Source organism: Sarcophilus harrisii, chromosome 1, assembly GCF_902635505.1.
Source record: "Sarcophilus harrisii chromosome 1, mSarHar1.11, whole genome shotgun sequence".
Classification (NCBI taxonomy): Eukaryota; Metazoa; Chordata; class Mammalia; order Dasyuromorphia; family Dasyuridae; genus Sarcophilus; species Sarcophilus harrisii.
Window position 1 is genome coordinate 244357590 of NC_045426.1, and position 25985 is coordinate 244383574.

The 25985-nt window shown below is 32.5% G+C and overlaps 1 protein-coding gene across 7 annotated transcripts in view; it reads left to right on the forward strand.

Annotated features, from left to right (window-relative positions):
* The window catches only part of SPIN1 (spindlin 1), a 219385-nt gene that overhangs the window by 137071 nt on the left and 56329 nt on the right, over positions 1–25985 (forward strand). The window lies entirely within an intron of this gene.

A 25985-nucleotide genomic window follows, 5' to 3' on the forward strand; every position in this document is an offset into this window, starting at 1 on the left:
CCCAATTGCGGGGCACAGTGCTTTTACACATATTGAAGCACTTAAAAAATGCTTTTTCATTCATTCAATTTTGTATGTAAGAACACAGAGCAAGTATTTTGTTAAGTGTGAGAGAAAAGGTTAATGATGCACTTGATTATTTCTGTGGAGTAACATGCTTTGATTATTAGGATTGATGAATTTAGTTATTTTAGATTTGTTTTCTTTTTAAAATCAAAGAAACTGCCCTAGTTATTGTAGAAGGATTAATTGAAGGAAGGGAGAGTGTTTAGCTGGAGAAGAGTATATAGTAGTTATCTTCAAGTACAGGCATACTTCACTTTATTGTGCTTTGCTTTATTAGTCTTTGAAGATAATGTGTTTTTAAAGATTGAAGGTTTGTAGCATCCCTATGTCAACCAAGTTTATGGCTCCCATTTTTTCAACATTATTTTATCTGTTATTTTATTGTTATTAATGATCTTTGATGTTGCTATTGTATTATTTTGGGGTGCCACGAACTATGCCCACCTTAAGATGAACTTAAGCAACAAATATTGTATGTTCAGTGCTTCTGTGACCAGCTGTTCCCTGTCTTTTTCCCTTTCCCTGGGCCTCTCTATTCCTTGAGACATAACAGTAATTGAAATCAGGCCAATTTATAACCCTACAGCAGTGGCCTCAATAAATGTTCAAGTGTTTTCAAGAGTCGGTTGATGAGGCAAATGTTATTGTTGTCTTATAAGAACTTGCCACAGCTACCCCAGCCTTGAGCCACCATCACACTGATCAGCAGTCATCAACAAGTGGACAAGACTTTCCAACAGCAAAAATATTTTTTCTCATTGAGTGATGGGTTAGCATTTTTTAAGGTTTTTTTTTTAAATAACATGTACATTATTTTAGATATACTATTTGATACTATATACTACATTACAACATGGTATAAATATAACTTAAGTGTATTGGTTAACAAAAAATTGGTGTGGCTTGCTTCATTGTCATACTTGCTTTATTATGGTGATTTGGAACCAAACCTTCATTGTCTTGAGGTCTGCCTGTATTTGAATATTTGTTTAGTGGAAGGATAGACTATTTCTGCTTGTCTCTAAAAGGTAGAGGGTTTAGTTTTTTTTTTTTTTTTTTTTTAATTATTATAACTTTTTATTGACAGAACCCATGCCAGGGTAATTTTTTACAACATTATCCCTTGCACTCACTCCTGTTCCGATTTTTCCCCTCTCTCTCTCCACCCCCTCTCCTAGGTAGCAAGCAGTCCTATATATGTTAAATGTCACAGTATATCTTAGATACAATATATGTGTGCAGAACCGAACGGTTCTCTTGTTGTACAGGGAGAATTGGTTTCAGAAGGTAGAAATAACCCAGGAAGAAAAACAAAAATGCAAACAGTTTACATTCATTTCCCAGTGTTCTTTCTTTGGGTGTAGCTGCTTTTGTCCTCCATTGATCAATTGAAACTGAGTTAGATCTCTTTGTCTAAGAAATCCACTTCCATCAGAATACATCTTCATACAGTGTCATTGAAGTATATAATGATTTCCTGGTTCTGCTCATTTCACTTAGCATCAGTTCATGTAAGTCTCTCCAAGCCTCTCTGTATTCATCCTGCTGGTCATTTCTTACAGAACAATAATATTCCATAGCATTCATATACCACAGTTTACCCAACCATTCTCCAATTGATGGGCATCCATTCATTTTTCCAGTTTCTAGCCATTACAAACAGGGCTGCCACAAACATTTTGGCACATACAGGTCCCTTTCCCTTTTTTAGTATCTCTTTGGTGTATAAGCCCAGTTGTAGCACTGCTGGATCAAAGGGTATGCACAGTTTGATAACTTTTTGGGCATAATTCCAGATTGCTCTCCAGAAAGGTTGAATTCGTTCTCAACTCCACCAACAATGCATCAGTGTCTCAGTTTTCCCTCATCCCCTCCAACATTCATCATTATTTTTTCCTGATCTGACAGGTGTGTAGTGGTATCTCAGAGTTGTCTTAATTTGCATCTCTCTGATCAATAGTGATTTGGAACACTCTTTCATATGAGTGGTAATAGTTTCAATTTCATCATCTGAAAATTGTCTGTTCATATCCTTTGACCATTTATCAATTGGAGAATGGCTTGGTTTCTTATAAATTAGAGTCAGTTCTCTATATATTTTGGAAATGAGGTCTTTAACTGTGAAGATGTTTTCCCAGTTTGTTGCTTCCCTTCTAATCTTGTTTGCATTAGTTTTGTTTGTATAAAGGCTTTTTAATTTGATGTAATCAAAATTTTCTATTTTGTGATCAGTAATGGTCTCTAGTTCATCTTTGGTCTGAAATTTCTTCCTCCTCCACAAGTCTGAGAGATAAACTATCCTATGTTCCTCAAATTTATTTATAATCTCGCTCTTTATGCCTAAATCATGGACCCACTTTGATCTTATCTTGGTATATGGTGTTAAGTGTGGGTCCATAGGTTTTAGTTCTATAAAAGGAAAGATTTCATAATAATTAATGATATCCAAAAGTGAAATGAGCTGCCTAAGGAAGTGATAGATTCCTTCTTATTAGAAATCTTCAAGACCATTTGTTGTTGTTTGGATTCTCTTACCACATGGTCAAGATGATTTGTGAAGTCTTTCAAGCAAGATTGGTCCCTTAAAGTCTGCAAAATTTGGTTCCTTTTGTGGTATCTTAATATGTCACTATGGATTAGATTCGTAGAATAAAATTTTTAGTTTCTAAAATAAATATATTATTTGATTTGTCAACAAAAACTTATTTATTAAATATTTAACTATAAGTGCCAAAAGTATAAAATAGAAGCAGAAAAAAAGACAGTCCTGGGTATTAAAGAACTTACATTCTTGTGGAGGAAGATGACACATAAAAAGAAGCTGAAACTTGTGAAGGGGAACATGGTGAACATCTAGAACATCAGAAGGGCAGGAAGGAAAACATGATTAACCCTGGGTATCATCCTTAAATTGTATGTTGTTGGAGAAACTAGCCAATCAGAAAAGGAAACTGCAGTGCAGAAGCTACTTCCATCATGAGAAGCCCCAAAAGTGGAATGAATTTGTAAGGATGAAGGTTCTGTGGCATGCTTGATATACATAGCTTGGAGAGGAATGAAGCCATGACTGACCTGGGTATTCTTAATTTTTGCCTGTCTTCACTCAGCTTATTAAAAATATTACAGTCATAAATACTATCCCTAAAATGTGATAAAATTTTCCTGAGTTGAGTCTAATGGCTAATATTGATAGATTCATGTTAAATTGCCTAAAATTAGTGAATGGCTCTCAAATGATCGATAAATTTTCTTCATTTAAATCTGTCTTTATTTCATTAATAAGTGTTGTATTTATCTAAATCTTGAGTACACAGCTGTTCATCCCTATTATTAAAACCTCTATCTTTTAAATTTGTTTTTAGTGAAGATTATTTTACTATATTTTTTTTGTCATATCTTTTGTTTACTGATGTTTTGTTTTAGCAAAACAATTTCTTACAGTTCTTAAACTGGTTGTAGAGAGGTCTAACCTTTCATGTTGCCATATTATTTTTCTTTATTCCTTTAGGTCAGGCAAGTTAAACATGAACCAGAGAAACTTTTTTATGCTATTAAAAGTGATTTATTTCCTGGACTACCAATTTGACCTAATTGTAGCCTTCTTCATGAGGAGCTATAGGACTGTTTTTTAATTTATTTAATAAACCAGGATTATCCATCAGTATTCTTAGATCACCTGTTTAGATGGTTATTAAATTCTTTTGTTACCAACAGCGTGCAAAATATACCTTAATATAGCAATTATGTTGGAAGGAAATTCAAAGGGACTCCAGTATTTAGTCTAGGTGAAGGCTTTCATTTAATTATACATAAGTCTGACTTTTAAAAATTCATTTCTGTACTTAAGATCCCTTCAGCCCGATCCCTTTATTCTAGTTTGGGGTGGGGGCGAGGGGAGGTGGTCATTTTCTTTACCAGTGCTTACCCTCTCCTTTGATTTCATGTCCTCTGTTCCCATCTAGCAGGTTGCTCCTATATATATAAAGCTTTTATATATATTTTTTTCAAATACATGCAAAGATAGTTTTTAACATTCATCCTTGCAAAATCTTGTGTGCTAAATTTTTCTTGCTCCCTCCCCTAGATAGCAGATAATCCAGTATAGGTTAAAATTGTGCAGTCCTTCTAAACATATTTCCTAGTAATCTCTTCATTGATAAATACTGTCACTTTATTCCTTAAGTCCTCTTCATTCCTGACCTATCTGTAGTGTGAGACATTATTGTCTAATCCTTCAGTCTTGAATGGTCTCTTTTCTGGGATTTTGTAATTCTACTTTACATTTCTGTCATTTTTTAAGGTTCATCTACATCCTGTCCCCTTTTTGTGGACATATTCTAGAGCTGTGTTCTAGATCTTTTCTCTCTACACTTTATGATTTCATTAGCGTCCATAGATTCTATTGCCTCTTTAAGAAAAAAAGTTTCTATATCAACTCTGTTGCTCAGTCCACAATTCCTTCTCTCTTCCCAGAATGTTGTCCCTTATTAAAAAGGAATAGAAGCAGGGGGAAAAAAGCTGTTTAGCAATATAGCATAACATTGTATACCTCATCCCCACTTCTGCAAAGAAGAAAAAGGAGCTCATTCTCATTACTTCTTTGATACCAAACTTGGCTCTGTTATTTCTAGGACCTATTCTGACCAGTTCATAGCCTTCTGATTATTCTAGTATATACTGTCATTTTTCATTCAGTCTTCCATATAGCTGAATTCAGGAAGATGAAGATTCTTGATTCCACAGGCCTTGCATTCTATTCATTACACCAGCTAATTGCCTCATATCAGGGAGACCTGAATGCAAATCTGACCTCAGATTCTTACTAGAATTGTATTTAAGTAAAAAATAACGTAAGTGAGGGATAAGTTTAAATGGGAAAGCAGCTTTAATACTTAAATGAAAGACTGGCAGCTTAATGTTTATTTCTATAGACTGTTTGTCATGCATGGTCCATAATGATTTTGAGATGGCTTGTAAAGCATGTATTTAGTGATCTTGGGTTTTTAGATTGTCTGACATTTGTGTTGCAACAATGAAAACTGTTCTTAATGTCTTTATCACATGATTACAGAGTAAGCAAGGTACTATTAAAGGGTAACAGGGAAACAAGGGAGCTATTCTGGTTTAGGGTATAAAACAAAAATGGAGGTATTCATATTCATCTAGGTTGAGAGAAAATTTGATGACAAGTTGAGAAACTACAAGGACTTACTGCTAAATATCACTTTGTAATCTGCATGTGCATGAAAATTGTGTCCATGATCATGACAATTTAGAATTGCTGCAGAAACAAACCTATAATATTTCAAACATACATGCTAATTATGATATTGGAAAAATATATTTGTAAAGTAAAATTTTCAGTTATTTACTGCTTAAAGTATGCTAAAGAATTTTTAGCATTGACTTCTTGGACCATCGAATATCATCTTTCTTCTTTGGGCTTGGACAACCACTAAATGAGAACCACTAAGTTCTTAAGGAGCAAAAAGAAAGGAGAATAGGAATGAAGGAAGGACAAAACATGCAAATACAAAATATATACAGAAAAACTGAGAGAATCAAAAAAGACCTTGCGTAGAAGATGTTATTTGATCTTGAAGTTAAGAATTTTCATATTTATTTAAAGTTGGAAATAAAATTGGAATTCTAAGGATGGCAGTGGTGAACAGAACATTTGGAAAGGCAGACACTGGAGAATGGAGTGTTTGTAATAGGAAACAGTAGGCTAGAGGTAACTTGGCTGAAGCTTAGAGTACAAAGGGGAGATATGAAATCAGTTGTAAGCATAGGTTGGAGGCAGAATGTAAAAAGATTTGAATGCAAAACAGAAAGTTTTATTGATGTAGTAACTTGATCCAGTGCACATTTAAATCTTAGTTTAAGTTTTATGAACAATTTTTCCATGCGTTGCTGAGGCAAAAAAAAAAAAAAAAAAAAAAGTTGAATTATTTGATGGCCTTTCTTTTGGTGGAAGACCTTTCTGTATTACAAAAGTCAGAAGATCTGATTTTTGAGGCCCAGTCTCCTCAGCTATGTGGCTGGGAGCAAGTAATTTAACCTGTACCACTTTTTTCATCCATAATAATCAGAAGATTTGATATACTTATAGGGTTGTTATATCAAGTGAATTAATAATGTATGTGAAAGTGTGTAATGCTTAATAAATCTAAGCGACTATAATGCTGCCAGAAGTCATTCATGATAAATTATCAGTCAAAATATATAAGTAGTTAAAGATAAATGCCCAATATCATTGTTTTCTGATTTGATTAGAAGGGAAGGAATAATGTGTTGAATAACTGCTAGGTAGGGACAGGATTCCACAAGTGTAGGGGAGGAAATACACCGTTATACCTCCTTGATCAGAGGACCAATGACATATCTGGAGTGTCCTGACTTAAAAATGAACTGGATTTAAATGAGGCAGGCTGTAAAAAGTCATTAGCCTTACTCTCCCCTCCAGAGTCATCTAAATCCAATGGCAGTACAAAGGTAGAATGATTGGTAATGGCCCAGATGCAGTGGGAGACTCTTGGCCTTTTTTTAAGCTATCTTTTCCCAGTTTGTTTGAGATATTATTCATTTAGTGCTTAAAAATAAGGCAAGTATTGAGGGAAAAGATTACCTTCACAAAAGAATCAATTTGGGACCAATAGACATGGGATGGAAAATGTTGCCATCATATAGAGGGAGGAGGGAGTACCATGATATCAAAATATATTTAAAATGATTGTACATGTATATAATCTATATCAGATTGCTTGCTATCTTGGGGAAAGAGGGAGAAAAATTAGGAATATGAATTTTTTTCTTTTATTTTAATATACATTTCTATATGAATCATTTTGGGAGAGAAAAATAAGAAAAGAGAAAAACTACAGGAGAGGGGAAAAAAAAACAAGGAAGTGAACACAGCATATGTGTGTATTAGAAACACACTCTTAACACTGAAAATTTAGGAAAATTTATTAAAGAAGAATCTTAAGGAATCATCTTAACATTTCTGGCCAGATGGGGGCTTCCTTCCTTTTGGGGAAGAAAGAGGGCTGAGCACAGAAGGGAGAAGATTTATACTTGTTATCTTGGCACAGCCCCTCCCTTTCAAGAATTGATGGGCCTGTTCCTTTTATGGTTACAATCCTTCTGACAAGCCTACTATATTTACCCCTAAATATGTATAAGGGCCACCACCCCCATCTACCCCATATTCAAAAATGGCCATAGACTTCTCCTTCAAGGTGTGTTTAATATTCAATTAGCAGGCAGTAGGATTCGGTCCAGTCAGGTCATTGACCCCATCTAGTTTGGGCTAGATCAGCTATTAAGTTTGTGGTTTTCTCAAATCGAAAGACACTTTCTGATTGGCTGAATCCACCCGGGCCTTCCTTAGCTCCCCAGTTCCTTATTTGCTCAAGATTTCTGAGAGATTGAAACTTAATTTGTTCTGTGGAATCTTAACCTTCCCACTGTACTACACTACCTGGAAGCTGACAATACTCTTTGGAAACCCAACTTTTCAATATTTCTCTTGTGTAGAACATGAAATCTTACAAAAATGAGTGTTAATTTTTAATTTTTATCTTTAATTTTTTAATTTTATCTTTACATTTAATTGGGGGAAAATAGTGAATCCTAATCATCCTAATCAAAGCCTTGTTTTTCAGAGCTACGTTTCAAGAAATCCTAAAAGAAAACTACATGCAGACAAGTTAATTGTCCCATTATTTTTTTCAAGAACAAAACAAAACTAGAATAAGTAGGAGAAAAATCTAGCTCCCAATCCCCAAGATGTCTTGCGATCAAATTGTATATTCCTTTGGAAAGGATGTGGCTCACCATGTAGACAGAGGAAAAAAGAAGAAAAGTACCAGGCAAGAAGAGGAGGAAGAATTAACATTGCTCAACTGGAACTGACTAGTTGAATGGGGTGGGACACCTACAGCTACTGCTACTCAGATTACACACACACACACCATTAACCTAAGGATTGCATTTTAAATCACATTTATAAACTATTCTTTATCTTACTTTCTGACTTTATCTTTTTCATGCTCTATGCCCTGTCACATGCTATAACCATAGTAGAATGTGTGAGTTACTTGGGACAATAAAAATTTTAATATTGTTACACATTTTGTGACATCAGTCATCCTACATATGTATTTCTATTAATGCTAGTGTAACTCATAAGCCTGATTTTTGACCATATTAAAAGCACATTGAGCTGATTTCTCCATCTTTAATTATTCTTTTCCTTAAGTGCTCTCAATGTATTTCATTTCATCCCCATCCTATATCTTGTATCATTATTCTTTTTTTTTTTTTTTCATTGTTTGGGGCATATTTTATTTTATTTTTAATTTTTGATAGGTAATTTTACAGCATTGACAATCGCCAACCTTTTGTTCCAATTTTTCCCTTCCTCCCCTCACCCCCTCCCCTAGATGGCAGGATGACCAATACATGTGAAATATATTGAAGTGTAAATTAAATACAAAATAAATATATATATCATTATTCTTTTTGTCATTTTTAAAAATAGATATGCTTCTTGAAAATGTATAATAGCTTTTAAAGAGTTCACTTCAATGACTGTTAGGTGTAGGGAAGTTAAGCATTTCTAGAATCATTCAAACTCATGATGAAATAGGATGAGTTTTACTCAGGCACAAAGTAAAATAAAGTATGGCCAACCAAAGGGAGGAAAATGCACAGAACTGGTCAATCCTGTAAATAGTGTAATCTTCAGAAAAGAGCAAAAAATTTCAAATAAAAGTGGTTTCAAAGTGAAAAATTAAACTATATGTCTTGAGACCTTTGTGTCAAAATGTATAAAACAAATGTTTGCAAAAAAGGACATTTGTTGTTTAGTCATTTTAGTTGTGTCTGACCTGCATTTGGAGTTTCTTGATAAAGATAATGAAATGGTTTGACATTTCTTTTTCCAGCTCATTTTACAGATGAGGAACGGAGGTAAACAGGGTTAAGTGACCCAACTAGTAAATGTTTGAGACTGGATTTGAATTCAAGTCTCTTGATACCAGGGGCATCCATTGTACTATCAACTGCACCATATATTGCCCAGCAGGTTTTTTTTTTTAAAGATATAAAAAAATTGTAAAGTTTATTGTATGTCAATGTATTTTACTTGGTTACCCTTGATTCTTATACCATTGTGAGAGACTCAGTCTTAAAAATTTTGAGAAATTAAAAGCTATTAAAGTTTTTTTTAAAAGGCAATTTCAATGAGGAACATCAAATGACTTTAAATACAAGATTACTTGGAAGAATTTACAGAGGACTTTAAAAATCAAATAAAAAGTTGAGGAAAAATTAGGAAAAAAACAGCAATCTAGAAAATCAAGGAAATTATAAAAAGATGGCCAGTGAACTTGAAATGCAGAATCTAAAATTTAAAGAAGAAAATAATCCCTTAAAAATTAGAATTGGACAAAGGGAAGCCAATGATTTTCTAAGACAAATCATAAAACAAAATTTTTAAAAATGAAAAATAGAAGAGAATGTGAAACATAGGAAATCATCTGATCTAGAAAATGCCAGATTAAGAAGAAATAAGAATACTCAGACAAAGACAAAGCTGAAATAGAAAAAAATCTACTGGTCAGCACTTGGAAGAAATCTCAAGAGGACAACTTAAAGGAATGTTACAGACAAATTTCAAAGCTCCCAAGTTTAGGAGAAAATACTGGAAACAAGAAAAAAGCAATTTAAGTATCATGGGACTATAATAAGGATTGTATGAGATCTAGCAGAAGTTACATCAAAGACTATGGGTCTTGGAATATCATATTTCATAGAGCAAAAATGTTGGGTTTGTAGAGAACTCTTAGGAAGCTAGAAACTTCAGTAACTGGGATATTCCCCTCTTCCTAAAATTAATCAAGAGTGCATTTAAGCTTGAAATCATGAGAAAACATAAGGTCCTGGCACATTTACTGGGGCATTGTGAACTTTTAAGTAAGATTGACATCCTAGAAACGCGTTTCAGAAAGTTGAGATCATAGAAAAGAGAAACCAAGGTTGGTTAAAGAACAATGTTTTTCATAGTAACATTATTTTAAGATATATAAGCAACATGATTTCTCTCATTAAATGGCTCTGCTGAATTATTAGCAACTCTATCTTCAACTGCCACTAGCCCATTTGTTGTTATGAGCAAAAGTAATTTACCCAGAAAAAATGAACTATAATCCTGAATAATTTGTGACAAAAATAGCAGAACTTAGGGGAAATTTTTACCTAAAGCATTTTGTAGAAATACAAATATTAAGGATCAGTTATAAAGGATTGAATGAAGTCAAATCATTTACTTATATATGAAAGTATTATCAGTTCTTTTATGCCTGTCATTTTAATTTGGATAGTTTGAAAGAAAGGCTTGGGCTGACTTGAGTTTCTGAAAAGTGTTTCTGACTTGAGTGTTTCTAAAAAATACATATAAAACTGTAGGGAGAGCTAAAAAGGAGCAGTTACACAGTTGAGGTAAAAAAAAAAAAAAATAGGTATAGAAGAAGTTAGTGGAAGGAGGATAATAGTGTTGAAACCTTACTCATCAGGAATGGTTTAAACAGGGACAGCATTTAGAAGGGTATCAAAGTCTTTTGAATTCAGAAAGAAGTAAGGCAAGAGAATTAAGATGGCAGGAGAAAATAAGAGTGATTCTTGGAGAGATATATAGGTTAAGGAATAAATGGGTGAAGTAGTAGGTAGAAGTAAAGCAGAAGAGTGAGGAAGGGTAGGAATAAAGAGAGGATAGTGAGGAAAAATAGGAAGGAAAAAGATACACAAGTTATTACATAAAACTTAGAATGAGATGAATTTACCCATAAAATGTAACTGACAGCAGATTAAAATTTGAAGTCAACAATGTTTTCAGGAAATGTTATAAAAATGATATGTAAAGTAAAAGTCAGGGGTAGTAATCATGATTTCAGACAAGATTAATGCTAAAATAGATTTAATCAGAAAAGAAAAATACGGAAACTATAGCCAGCCACATTATTCAATATTGTCTTAGACTATTTAAAATAACTGGGTGATATAAAATACTTGGGGGGGTATACACCTGTCAAAACAGGCACAGGAATTATACAAATATAAACAGAAAATACTTTTTATACAAATAAGTTAGATCTAAATGATTGAAGTAATATTTATTGTTCATAGGTAGGGTAAGGCAATATAATGTATATATTGTGTATATGTATATATACTTAAACACACATGTATTTATACACACATACACATCTGTGTATATGTTGGCAGGGGTGATAAAGTAGAGAACAAAAGAAAACCTACCAGGAAGCAAGAAGTTAGAGAGCTTTGAAAACAATGTAGGATTTCTTGAAATGGAAATATTCGCTTTATATTAAATCTTCTCATGTTCTGCTTTGTATGTTTCTGTGTTTTTTTTTTTCTTATTTTGTATCTAAGTTTAAAATTTAGAAACTTAAAGATAGCTGGTATTTATATAACATCTTAAGGTTTGCAAAATGCTTAACAAATCATTAGTTCCTTTTATTGTCATAAAGATTTTGACAATAATAGATGTGATTGATTCCCATTTTAAAAGGCAGATGGGTTTAAGTGATTTGCATACAACTATAATTGTGTCTAAAGCAGGATTTGAACTCGGGTGATTATTTCAAGTTCAGCAGTTTTAGCTAGCAGTTTAAAACAGATATTTTATTAAATTTAAAGGATATCTTTATAGAGATTAACTGCTAAAGAGAGGATTGCTTAAAAAAAAAAAAGTATTTTACACAGAATGTCTGATTCAAATAAAATTTATCCTCACCAGAAAAACAGATGATTTCTGCATCTTTCATTTTCTACTGAGAAAATTCCTAACTTCCTGGAAAGAGAAGGAAGGAGCTACAATCTTGGATTTTAAAAAAAATTTACAAAGTATACTGTAGTGTGAAACATCCCCATCTTGTGGGCTTTTAAGATATGACCACTAAAGAACAAATCAGTATGTTTTTTCATAATTTAGATCCCAAGTGTGTTTTCTGGATTTGGTGATTATATTTTTTCTTTGAAAATTACATTAAAAATTTCTAGTGGTTTTTGAGCATGATTTTCTTTTAAAAAGCCTATAATCTTAGGCAGATTTTTTTTTTTAAAAGAGAGATATTTCTCTGATTTTATAATTGAAATTACTTGGAAAACAGGATTCAACATCAATTAATAATGTACTTCTCCTTTCCCTGTGGTTAAATAGGGTGAATATAATAACCATTATTTCCAAGTTTCAAAATTTACTTGTCAACATTATTATGTCTGATAGCTAAGAAATGAACTGCCCTATTACAACTTTTCCTCTCCTAACTTAGAGCAGGTAATTCTCTGGGGTTAGTAAATTTGATTAGGTTATTCGAAAATGGTACAGAGAAAGTTTTGGAATTTGAGAGCAGAGGAGAGAAGGAGAACAGAAGTAATTCAGAATTGACTAATTTGTAGGATTCATATGATGAGAAGTTTTTAATGTTATTAGGGAATTTTCAGGACTAAATCAATTCAGAGGAAGAACTAATGATGAAAGAAATCACATCTGAAGAAACATCTTTTGTCAGTGAAGGTCAAAATATGAGTGCAGAAATTCTCTTTTTCCTTATCACTTGTTAAATAATAAATACTTGACTGTTTTAATTTTCTTGAGGAAGTAGATTTCAATACTTCTCATTCTTCAATCACAGATTCATAGTTTTATTCTTAATTCAAAGTTCCCCAAATGTTAGGTTTTAATTGTTTCTTTGCATAATAATTTTTGGTTCTTTGTGTGGGGAGGTGTTGGGAAAGAATTTGTTTTTTAGGGTTTGATATACTTGATTTTAAATATTTTGAAAAATTACACTGATGATCTGATAAGGGCAGTAGAATAGAACATGTGGTTCTCAATTTCTAACTATTTTCAAAAGCATTATGCATTGCTGGTATTCCCTACTATGTTTTTTTGACTTGAGCCAGTTAGGTAGCCTCTTAGGTAGGCTGGTGGTTCTGTTACTGTGAGGCCAACATAGGCTGTATGAAGTGGATATACCCAATGACTTTAGAGATCTTAAGAGACTACAGGCACATATTGTCACACTTAGCTATTCCCCTGCATTCTTAGATAAATGTCATTAACATAAAGAAATGTTGTATTTTTTCAAAAGCATTTTGTATATATCTATTAAAATATGGTTTTTATACTGTTATAAATATGGTCTGCTACATTTATTATGTGTGTGTATATATATGCAAACCTTACATCTTTGGTAAGAAGTCCAAACTGGTCAAAGTGTCTCAGGGTCATAGTTGTCTCACAGAAAGAGATCAGTAGTATCCCTTTCAGTGTTTATGCAAACAGTTTGTCATCCAACTCTGGTTATTTTCAGTGGCTGTCTTTTATTCCTGGAACTCTTCTGGCCTTCTTCAGGAAGCTGTTATAAGTTTTCTTTAATTTTAGTGTCTTGCTTCTAAGGTTATCTCCATTTTAATCCTGTATATATCTTGTTTGCACATTGTTATTTGAATATATTTGTTGTTAGTACACTGTCTAGGACATAATACGAGCTTAATTGCTTACTGACTTTCTAGGCTCAAGAAAGAGACTGGCCTTGTGAATTCATTGATACAGGCACCTCACAAATGAGCATGCATCCTCTGCTGGTACTTTTCTTGCAAATGATAAGAGGACTAAAGTTAAATTCAGGAGAATATGAGTTTTGAATTCTGCTTTACTAGACCACGTATGATCCAGAGTCACTAAAAGTTCTCTTGGTTTCTGTTTCTTTGGAATAATAGCACCCCCGTCACTGAGTGGATGTGGAGATCAGTGAGATGATATTTGTGAAAGCACTTTACATATGCTACCTATCATTATTTTTGTTGTCATTCAGTTATATCCCACTCTTTGTGACCCCATGGATCTTATCTCTCCACGGAGTCTTCTTGGCAAGGAACCTGGAGTGACAACTTCTCCAGTGGATCCAATAGATTCTTTTGTCAGGTAGGGATGAAGTCACTTGTCCCAGGATCACATAGCTAGGAAGTGTCTGAAGTTGGAGTTGAGCTCAGGTCTTCCTTACTATATCTTATCAATTGTCATCAGCATCCATTAATCATCAGTCCTCAATTTGCTTAGAATTCTGACAGATAGAGTAACTAGCCCCAAGGTCACACAGCTAGCATATATCAGAGGCAAGGCTTGAATATAGATCTTCATGTTTCCAAGGCTAACTCTATACTTCCACTATACCATGCTTTCTCACTTTGTTATCTAATTTGACTTTGAATGTTTTATAAAATGCATTTATAAATTCAGTTCGTTATCTTCATTTTTTCTCCCTGAGATTGAACATTTCATAAATTCTCTCTTGACTTGTTTTGTGAATATTTTCCACTTCATTTATGTCTTTTAGCTTTATTGGCATGTAATTGAGCAAAAATGTCTAAGTTCCTATACTAAGAAATTTATTACATTTGAGTGAATGAAAGAAAATGAAAAAATATTAAGAAGTTACTGTATGCCAGGAAGTATACTAGGCATTGAAGATAGTAATACAAAAAAGGGGAGGTAGGTACTGAGTTGCTGCTCCCAAGGAACTTACATTCTAATAGGGAAGAAAATATAGAGTAGTGGCCAAGAAATAGTATTTTCTGAGATTGGATTTTTAAAAAATTCCGTATCTTAATCTGTTAATCAGCCAGTCATTTAATTGATTGATTTTTGGTTTATTTTTGTTGCAAATTAGTTCATTTATTAATTTTTTGTTGATGAAAGTGTGTAAGGGATCTAAATTTTCTTCTAAGGACTGGCTAATACCCAAAAGTTTGATGTTATATTATTGCCTTTTAATTTTCTTTAAAATTGTCTGTTCTATCTGATAATTTTTTTTTAATGTGCTAATAATTAGTATTAAATTGAGAGAGAAAGATTTGAGATTTAAATAGATACTAGTATAGCTTGGATATACAAAAACAAAGATAGTTCCTGCCTATGAGTAGCTAGATATATGTAATCAGCAAAGGATGACTTCTTTCCTTTAAATATTTTTTTAAAAAGAAACATCAGTTTAGAATTTGACAGGTTCATATTTAACCTAATTGTGATCCTGACAGAAAGTCTAGTGTTTTGTAGGATAATTCATTTATTCTTGAACTCTGTTTTTATATAATTTATGACAATATTCCTCGAAGTTAAAAGCTCAAGGGAAAATTATCTTATTCTGAAGTATACCCGTTATCCAGTTTCCATGTGAAAGGGATTGTTTCTTTAAATACCATTTCTTTTGGCAATTTTCAGTCTGTCTCTTAATAATGAAATTCATATACTTAGATATGAGACAGTTTTTAACAGTCAAGTATTTTTCTTTTTAGCTGAAAAACATGTTTTAAAATGTAATGATATACCTTCCTGCTTTAATAGACAATTACAGATGTCCATTACTCTTGAGTATCAGCAATGTATATAATATGTGCAGAGTATATCTTTAGTTGATTTTAAAAATAAATTACTTTCACTTTAATGATGCCTTCATTTAGCGTAAAATAGTGATATTTTTCTGGTTTCTTGTTTTTTAAGTTTGAGGCTTGATTTCTTCCAAATTTTAAATTGAACAGTTAACTATACTATTGCTCTAAATAAACGTTCCCAATTATTTTTAAAAATGGAATTAAGTTAAATTTGTTTAAATTAGCAAATTAGAAAGTCAAAATTTGTTGCTCTATTTGCTCTTTTATTATTTTTGTTATTGCATGTTGGGTTTACATAAAACAACATTCTTCATATTTTAAATCTAAGAATGCTTACTAATGAAAAGAATCACATATAAACCATTTTCTCAAATAAGTGAATGAATTTTGTATGCGGCAGAAATTCAGATTAGAGTGAATTAATATTGGTATAGATTAACAACACAAGCAGTAGTTTGTATTCCTCCAAATGACTAAATTGGACTCTTTATATCTTGAAGAACTTTGTCCAAATGAATGTGAAATTCATGGTTTTCTTGTGAAATTTTTTAGTTTAAAACTTTAAAATTTACCAACCAACATTCATTATTAGCATTTTAATCAGCTTTTAACTTAAGCTTCATAAGCCATCTTCTTTATATGAAAGGTGAAAAATCTAGCTTTCTTAAAAATTTGTTTTTAACTTCTTTCTGAGAGAAAATCCTATCCCTGATGTCTTTAGGCTTACGATTGAAGAAATTCTGGAAAAGGATGAAAAGATTGAATTCTAGAAATAACTTATGATGATGTTTTTTAATGTATGAATTTTTATTCAACAAAAGTTAAATATTTTTGTAAAAGAAAGCCCCAAACCATGTTGTAAAAACAAAAGGCATAAATTAAACTATGAGTCTCTATCCCCAAATTAAGCTATGTATGTAGTGTGTATGTGGTTAGGTGTAAGAGTTAAGCAAAAGGAGAGAGAGGTGCTTTCTCTCTCCTAGTGCTTCTCATAATTGTACTAAAATGAGCATTTTCATTTATAATATTTTAGTCTTTGTTTTATTTTCTTAGTCTTGGTTACTTTACTCAGTTCATAATTTTGTGTTTCTACAAGTTATATCTTTTAAAATCATTTTAAGGCTCATTTTAAAGTTTGAGTTCCCAATTCTTCTTCAGGCCCTGCTCTACTCAAGGCATATTTTCATATTAACCATGTTGCCAAAAAAATTTACGAAAATAAGTGGGGGAAAAAGCAAGTTTCAGCCCGTTTCTCACCTTGGATGTAGATAGGATTGTTATTGTAAATTTTTTTTAAACCCTGTGGTATAGTCTTGGCTCATTGTATTAATTGGAGTAATTAAGACTTTCACAGTTGATCATTTTTACAGTATTGTCCTGTTTTTGCTCATTTCATTTTGCCTAAGACTAAGTTTATATAAATTTTTCCATGTTTTTCTGAGACTATTCTGCTTATACCAAAGTAATGTTTTATTATAATTATAGACCACAAAGTAAAGAAGAAAATATTTATGATAGAAAAATAATCTCTTCTCACAGTTAAATGACAGAAAAGAAAAATGACAAATGTTAGAGGGGAAGGATGTGGGAAGATAGAAACACTAATGCACTATTGATAAAGTTATGAACTTGAATCATCCTGGAGAAGAATTTGGAACTATACCCAAAAAGCTATCAAAATGTATCTATCCTCTGACCCAGCAATACCACATCAAAGAAAAGGGAAAAGGACCTCTGTGTATGAAAATATTTACAGCAGTTCTTTTTATGGTGACAAAAATAGAAAACAAGGGAATGCTCATTTATTGAGGAATGGTTGAATACATTGTGGTCTATAAATTTGGAGTTTCTGTTTTCAATTTAATAGACTGATAAGTTTTTGAGAAATTTACTGCATAAATTCCCCCCACTTTGTTTTCCTAGTTTTTTCTTCAGTAATTTTTTGGAAAAAATTTAAACTTCATAAATTTTTTAAAATTATCATCTGTAATTTTTTTCTATCTGTTGTTTAATCAAGAAATAATTTTAGACTTGTTCATAGTTGGGAAAGGCATCTCATTCCTTACTTCTAATTTATGTTGTGCTCTTTTATAGCCAAGTGATATATTCATTTAGAGTTTCATATTTGGGAATGAAATAATGGTCTATACCTTTTTTTTTTATTATTTTGGTAACATTACTTTCTAGGTTACCTAACATCCTTATCCCAGTAATGGAGGTTCCTTCGGTTTATTGAAAACTCTCCTATGATTTGTTTCATTACTTACATTGGTATTCTTGAAATTTTTGTTCCTCCAGGTGAATTTTGTTATCTGTTAAACTCTTCAGTCCATTAGCAATTTGATTATAGTGTCCTTTGAAAAAAAGAGTTAGATTGGAGAATGTTGTAATTTTTAATTATGTTGGCATGGCCTACATATAACTGAAATTTTTTGTGATAATTTAGGTTTATTTCTGTAATGCATATAATTCTTTTTGTGTTGGTCTGTAGGCACCAATGTATTTTATTCCTTTTTTAGTTATTTTCCATTGAATTTTTTTTTATATCTATCTCTTCTAACTGGGTTTTGTTGATAGTACAATTAATGTGGTTTATCTTGTAACCTACTTTAGCCAATTTATTGCTTAAATTAATTTTTAGTTAAATCTTTAGGGTTCTCTATTTCCTCAATTTTTATTTATTTATTTATTTATTTATTTTATTTATTTATTTTTGGTTAGCTACCCTTTCTAGTATCCTGTTAAACAACATTGATGAGAATGGGTACTCTTGCACTGTGTGGATCCAGTTCAAGGTCCTCTGACACTTTTTCTCTACTAGATACTAGTTCTTGGTTTTTGTTAAGTCATTTAAGTCTCTTTGTGACCCCATTTGGGGTTTTCTTAGTCAAGATACTGGAGTAGTTTGCCACTTCCTTCTCCAGCTCATTTTACAATTGAGGCAAATAGGGTTTCGTGTTATACAGAATTACATAGCTATTGTCTGAGGCTAGTTTTAAACAGTCTTTTTGACTTCATGGCTGGTTTCTTTATTCATTGGGCTACCTTGTTATCCTTGGTTTTTAGATGAATACTATTTGCCATATTAAGGAAAGGTCACTTTTATTCCTATGTTTTTAACCAAAATGGGCTTTTTTTTTTTTTTTTTTTTTTTTAATTTTTCAGCATCTACTGATGTGATTGTGGTTTTGTTAGTTTGTTTTGATGAGGCATTTGGAATTAAGTGACTTGCCCAGGCTCACACAGCTAGGAAGTATTAAGTGTTTGAGGCCAGATTTGAACTCTGGTCCTCCTGACTTTGGGGCTGGTGCTCTATCCACTGCATCTAACTGCCCCTATTCATTATTATTATTATTATTTTCTTTAGAGGGGTTATTAAGAGTATGTTTGTTTTTTTATATTAAATCAATCTGGTATCCCTGGTATAACTTCCTGGCATTTCATTTTTTTGGCCAATGATCAGTAAGGATTTCAATTTGCAGTCAATTTATGTAATGTTAGAATAATGTTCTTTAAGTGAATGGGTAATAGGGAGTTTCCTTATTCAGGAATTATCTCTATCAATTAAATTATGGGTTCATTCTCTAGCCCCATATATTTATATATGTCTACTTTGGCATAGGGCAGTAAAATTATTTTGTATATATACATTCATTAATTCATTTATTTAGAGAGGTAGTAATCCTCCCTCACTTTCCCTCCTCGCTCCTCTTGGAGTCTAGCAAAGGATCTGTAACATTGATATTCAATAAATACTTTTTTATCCATAGGTGTGAAGGTGAAATGTTTTCTTTTATTATTTTTAAGATAAAATTGTAAATTTTGCATATATTTTGTGATTAATGTCACTCATTGATATATATCTTTAAATAAGTGCTTCAGGGGATCCAACCAAAAAAAGTCATTTATCCCTTTGTATCTTCCAATTACCAGTGGAATACCCAGGCTATATCAATTTTCTGTTCCTCCCTCATTTCATCATATAATCAATTCATCCCCCCCTTGCCTTTTTTGATGAAATTATTTATGCCATTTCTATAAAACTACTTGATTGTAATGCTGATATAGCCATTATGTTCCTCTTTATTGCCCTTTCTTTTATCCTTAACTTCATTTCTTTGACTATTGTAATACATGACTTGTAATGGGCTGAGGCTTGAGTTGATGCACTGAGGTCCCAAGCACGTGAGGCTAAATAGTAATTGGACTATATTAATATACATGCTTGGATAAAGAATGGCCCCCGCCCACTCTCTGTGCAAGTCCTGATGTGTTGTATAGGAAATGACGATTTTGGTGGGTGGAGGCAGAGAGACAGTAAGAGAGGTTGGGAGAGATTGGCCTGGGTTATGCTGGTAGCTGCTGGTCTTGTGGCTGCTGGTCTAGGTAGCTTCTTGACTCAGCTGCACACATTGCTATCGCCGATTCTCTTCCACCTCCGATCTTTCTTCACGAGAATAAAGATTGACGATTTTCCCCTAACCTGAATTCCTGACTCCGGCTGATTTTAAAATACGCGGTCTTCACAATGACTCATTTTGGATCTTCTTATATCAATGAATTCACTGTCATAATTACAGTTTGGTCTAAAACTGTAGGGTGTAGGGTGGTAAGGGACTTCAGGTGAACTGTATTGATTATGGGACTTCAGGTGAACTGTATTGATTATCCTGACAATTGAATCACTGTCTTTTGATTTTGCTGCTATTTTTCTTAAGAAAGAGGGCCCATTTAAGGTGAGGTGTGGTAATGTTGAGAAATTATTCTTCTATACAAAAGGCATTAATAAGATGACAAATATGAGGAAATCAGAAAAATATGGAAAGAATTTTATGAATTGATGGATTTAAAGACAAATCTTTATCCTAATGAATAAACATGATGAGTTGGAAGACAAAGTATATTTGTGATGTTGTTTGTATTGCCAAACTAAGGTTTTGCTTGGTAGTTGTTATATATTCCTCACCCATAACTCATCACAGTGAGAATCTTTAAATATTGAAAATTTAAAGCCCCACTTTTGGACCACCCTATGTTACTATTCCTTTGAAATTTGTTGAGTGAATTTATAATTTTTTTTAATGAAAGCTTTTTATTGACAGAACATATGCATGCATAATTTTTCAACATTGACCCTTACAAATCCTTCTGTTCCAAATTATCCCCTCCTTCCCCTCAACCCCTTCCCTAGATGGCAGGAAGTCTAATACATGTTAAATATGTTAAAATATATGTTAAATCCAATATGTGTACATATTTATACAGTTATCTACTGAGAAAGAAAACAAAATACAAGCAAACAACAATAAAAAAAGTGAGAATGCTATGTTGTGGTCCATACTCAGTTCCCACAGACCTCTCTGGGTGTATATGGCTTTCTTCATCACTGAACAATTGGAATTGGTTTGAATCATCTCATTGTTGAAGAGAACCAAGTGGATTTATAATTTAAATAGTTTTGCTATGCTTAAATAGGACTTTTCTCCCCATAGAATAAGAAGCCCTACACTATTATAGACCAAAAACTATTTTGCAGAGTTTTAGCTATGTTATTAATTACTTGGTGTCCTTAATGTAATGATCATTTTCCTAAGTGACTACTATATGCCATGGATGCAGTTAGAGCACTACCAACTAACTGCATCCGTGGCACATGCTAGTCTCTTAGAAAAATGAGTCAGAAAGTTCCTGCAGTCAGGAAGATTCATCTTCCTGAGTTCAATCTTAGATACTCATTAGCTTTGTGACTCCCTGACAAGTCACTTAACCCTATTTGCCTCAATTTCCTCATCTTTAAAATAAGCTTGAATAGGAAATGGCATACCACTCCAGTATCTTTGCCAAGAAAATCCCAAGTGGGATTCTGAAGAAGCAGACATGACTGAAACTACTAAATAATAACTACAACAGTATTGTGACAGAAATTATTCAACATTGGAGATATGCAAATAGAAAAAATTCATTTTTTTCCTAGCATAATTTTAAATTAATTACCACAACCAACAAGAATGTTTTATAAGGTTTTTGTGATTTGTGGTTGAACTATATAGCTTCTTCCATTTAATTAATAAAAATTAATCATAATTTCATATTCTACTTATCCATAATAAACATTTTATTAATGCATTTGTTTCTGTATCATGGTAATTTCTGGATCTCTTCTCTTACTTCCAACCAGGAAAAGAAACAAAAATATTTTATGTTCATAGTACTTGAATTTTTTTACCAGAGGGAGATCTCTAGGACCTTTTTTTTTTTTTTAACTTAATTTGGTTTCCTTTTAGCAATTGCTTCACTTATGGTCATTTGTATGTTTTAGTTTTTCTTTGTTCTGGATCTATCCATGTATCTTCATTTTTTTTTTGTTTGTTTATTTTTGTTTTTTGTATTGTCATTTCTTACTACAAAATAGTAAAATACCTATAACACATTACAATTTGTTGGACTGTTCTCTAATTGATGATTGTTTACTTTGTTTGCATGCTATTTGATACTAAAAAAAAGTATGGCAAGAATATTTTGGTATGTATTGTACCTTTCTTTTGCAAAGCAGTTGGGGTTAAATGATTTACCTAGGGTCACACAGCTAGTAAGTATTAGGTGTCTGAGGCTGGGTTTGAACTCGGGTCCTCCTGACTCCACGGCTGGTGCTCAATCCACTGTGCCATCTAACTGCCCCTATCATTTCTGGTTTTGACCTTAATATGAACAAATTATTTGTGCAAAACCTTTTTAATATAGTTAGAATTATCCATTTTGTATTTCATAATCTTTTAGTTCTTTAGCCATAAATTTCTCCCTTCTTCACAATCTCAGATAATCTATCTTAGAGATAGATTATCTCTTGAAACATGTTATTTTTTTTGAAACTTTGAATTGTTTTACCTAATGGTAATTTATAGCAGCATCAACAATGTGCTTGTCTTTCTACAATTCTTTAATTATTGACTTTATATTTTTGTCATATTTGTCAATTTTTACTCAATGTGAAATCTCTAGAGAGATTTTACTTTTTTAAAAATACAAATTATATTGGAACATGGAAGCATTTTTGCACATATATTGTTGATTGCTTTTCAGAACTTGTTTAAATCCTTTGTTCACTAAACCTATTGGGGAGGGTATGTGTTTTGTTTTTATTTCCCCCAGTTTCTGTATATCTTGGATATCAGGGTTTTGTCACTGAAATTTGATATAAAAGTTTTTCCTGTATGATGAGTTGTTTTTTTGTCTGCAAAGTTTTTTGTTTGTAAATTTTTTTTTCCCTTTTATACCATTGTAAGATTATGTATTTAGAGGTGTAAAGAAGAGATAGGTCTGGAAACTTGGGTGCTTTACTCAGGATTACACAGTAAACATCATAGATGAGTTTTGAATCCATGTGATTGACTCTAAAGGGACTTTTTCCCCCCATTACACCATTTTGTCTTTTGGGGTTGCCCATTTCTCTTTATTTTTTAAAAGAATTCTCTTAACTGTTAATGGACCAACTAATGTGAAAAACAACTAGCAATTATGTGAAAACAATATCTTGTTTTATATTGGACTTAAATTTATTTTTGACCTTCTTAGATTATGTGACAAAATAATATAGAATATCTCAAAAGTCATTAAGCTACTAAAGCTTAAAACTTAAATAAGATTTTTAGAATACTTTCTTTAACTTAACTCACAGTCAGACAAGCAAGCAGTATGGCTGGATTGATTCTCCCTGAATCTTAGGCCATATCTTGGTGTACAATGCCAAGCAGTCTTTATTTTATTAAGTCTATTAATAAAGTCTCACCCACTGATTCTCTGGAATTTTCTAAACCAATAACTATGGTGACTAATTAGGGAATGTTGTTTCTTTTTGAGTGTTTATATTTTTTAGTAGTGATTTCTTGTTTTACTATTCTAGCTAGTATTTCAAATACTATAGCGAGAGAAACTATATTTGGTATACAGCAGTTTGTACCGGGGAAACTCCTTTTTACCCCCATTACAAATAATACTAGTTCTATATTTAAGTTAAAATGATTGCAGCAATTCAAATATAAAGAAAAATATAACTAAAAATCAATGTCTTGTGATAAGTGAGCTTTGCCACTCTCTGCTTTGCCAGAGAGAAAAGATTTTACAAGTATATATTTCTTTAGAGAGTTTGGGGTCTATTGGTCTTGCTAGGTGGCATAAGTTAATAGTGTTAGGCATGGATTCAGAAAGATTTGAATTTGTCTGGCCTCTGACACTTATTATCTGTGTGATGTTATGCAAGTAATTTAACCTCTCAGTTTCCTCATCTGTTAATTGGAGATAATAGCCGCACCTACTTCCCAGGGTTATTGTGAGGATAAAATGGGATATTTGTAAAGGACTTAGCTCAATATCTTGAACATAGTAGGTTCTATATAAATGTTAGCATTATTATTATCAAATGTAATTACTCTTGTTGATTTTCTTTAACTGTTTCTTTCCTATTCTCTTCATGGTGGACATCATATGTTGTAGTGTTCTTTTCTAAAATATGATTGTTCTCTGGGAGCAGGTTTCTTGGGAAGGTTCCAGAGGCAGCCTTAGTTTCAGTTCCAAGTAATAATCACCTCTTTTATTGTCTCTTCCAAAATAGCCTGTTTAGTTTTCTTAGAGGCCTCTCTGCTTGCAGCTCAACTCCAACTCCTGGCTTCTCAATCTCCTGACTGAATCCTGGCTCTCAATCTCTTCAACTGACTTACTTCTGACTCCAGGAGCTCCTTTATATATGATCTCTTAAAGGTGTGAACCCAAAGGTTGACTCCTCCTCTGAGAGAGTTGGATTGTGGGTTTCTGACTTGTGAATCTCCTGAACTTGTGAACTCTAATGTATGAGCTAATGTGTAAACTTAAGGATTGTTTCTATCAATTCTAGTGACTTAACACCTTGTTTCAAGTTCTGGCTCATAACAATCTGTAGAAATATGAAATTAAAAGACATCAAGAAAATATTAAAAAATAATTCTTCACATAACCATTGTGATAAAACCTACCCCTTTGTATTCTTTTTTTTTTTAAGTGATTTTTTAAAAAAAATATTAATTTGAAGCTTATTGTGGTCTGTGGAGCAAGATGCCCATTTAAACCTGATTTAAGCCAAACTACTTCCAATTCTTCGCGGCAATTTCTGTCAAATAGGTTTTTCTTTCTCATATAATTGAATATTTTTGAGTTTATCAAACACTGGACTGCTAATTTGAGACTTGAAAATCTTAGTTTTTTTCATTCTTAACTTATTTTTCTTAAGATCATAGAGCTTTTGGGGGCAGCTAGGTGGCGCAGTGGATAGAGCACCCTCCCTGAAGTCAGGAGGACCTGAGTTCAAATGTGATCTCAGGCACTTACCACATCCTAGCTGTGTAACTCTGGGCAAGTCACTTAACCCTAATTGCCATATACATATATATAATAGAGCTTTGGTGAATGGAGAAGCGAGTATATTATTATTTTATTTTGCTATCTTTTGGGTGATGGGATGGAAGGGGATTTGGTATATTGGTAGTTGCTTTGGAATTTAGTCTTATAGAGTCTGGAGACCTGGAAAGGTTAAATGACTTGCCAGAGTCATATAACTATATGATACATATTATACTGGGATACTGGACTGGGATTTAGCTTTTCTTGACACCTAAGACATTTCCATTCATTGTGTTATTTGGTTTCACTTTCTTTGTTGATTCTCTGGGATTTTCTAAGCAAACAATTATGCTGACTTGTACAAAGGATAATTTTGTCTCATCTTTGCTACTACTAGTCATTTATTTATCTTTAATGTTACTTTCTGATTACTTTGGCTACTATTTCAAGAATTGTGTAAAATGACAAGAGAGGCAAATGGTATAATCTTTGTTTTATACCTAATTGTATTGAGGAAACTCATTCATTTTCCTTTACAAATGAGTGAAATGGGAAACTGAGGACTTATCAGAATAATAACCTTTGAGTAATTCAAGACTCAGCACCAAGGTTCTAGGAAGAAGAGCAAAAGGCTTTTTCTTCCAGCAGAAAACTTCTGAGATATAACCCCTTGACCTTTACTCAACTGCTTAGAGTTGAGTAATAATTACTCAACTGACTAATTATTTAATGACTTGGAGATATTCTGGAAGCCTCCAAACTATCTCTGTTTGTTGATTGAGAAAGCCTGAGGTAAATCAAGTCTCCTTAGTTATTTTAGAAACCCCTCTGACTTAATGAATTACTTACTTCTAAATAAATCTCCTTATTGTGAGGGATTATGTGGTTTCTCATAATATCATTAACGAAGGTAGATTGAACCTATAATCTAATTTTTAATTTATGAAAGTCAGTTGGGTTTGGGAAAAATGAAATTCTTTGTACAAACATTACAATAGAGTGCTCATGAGCTCAAGCAAGCTTTTGCAAACATTGTTAACAAGCTAACTGCAATAAACTTAAGCAAA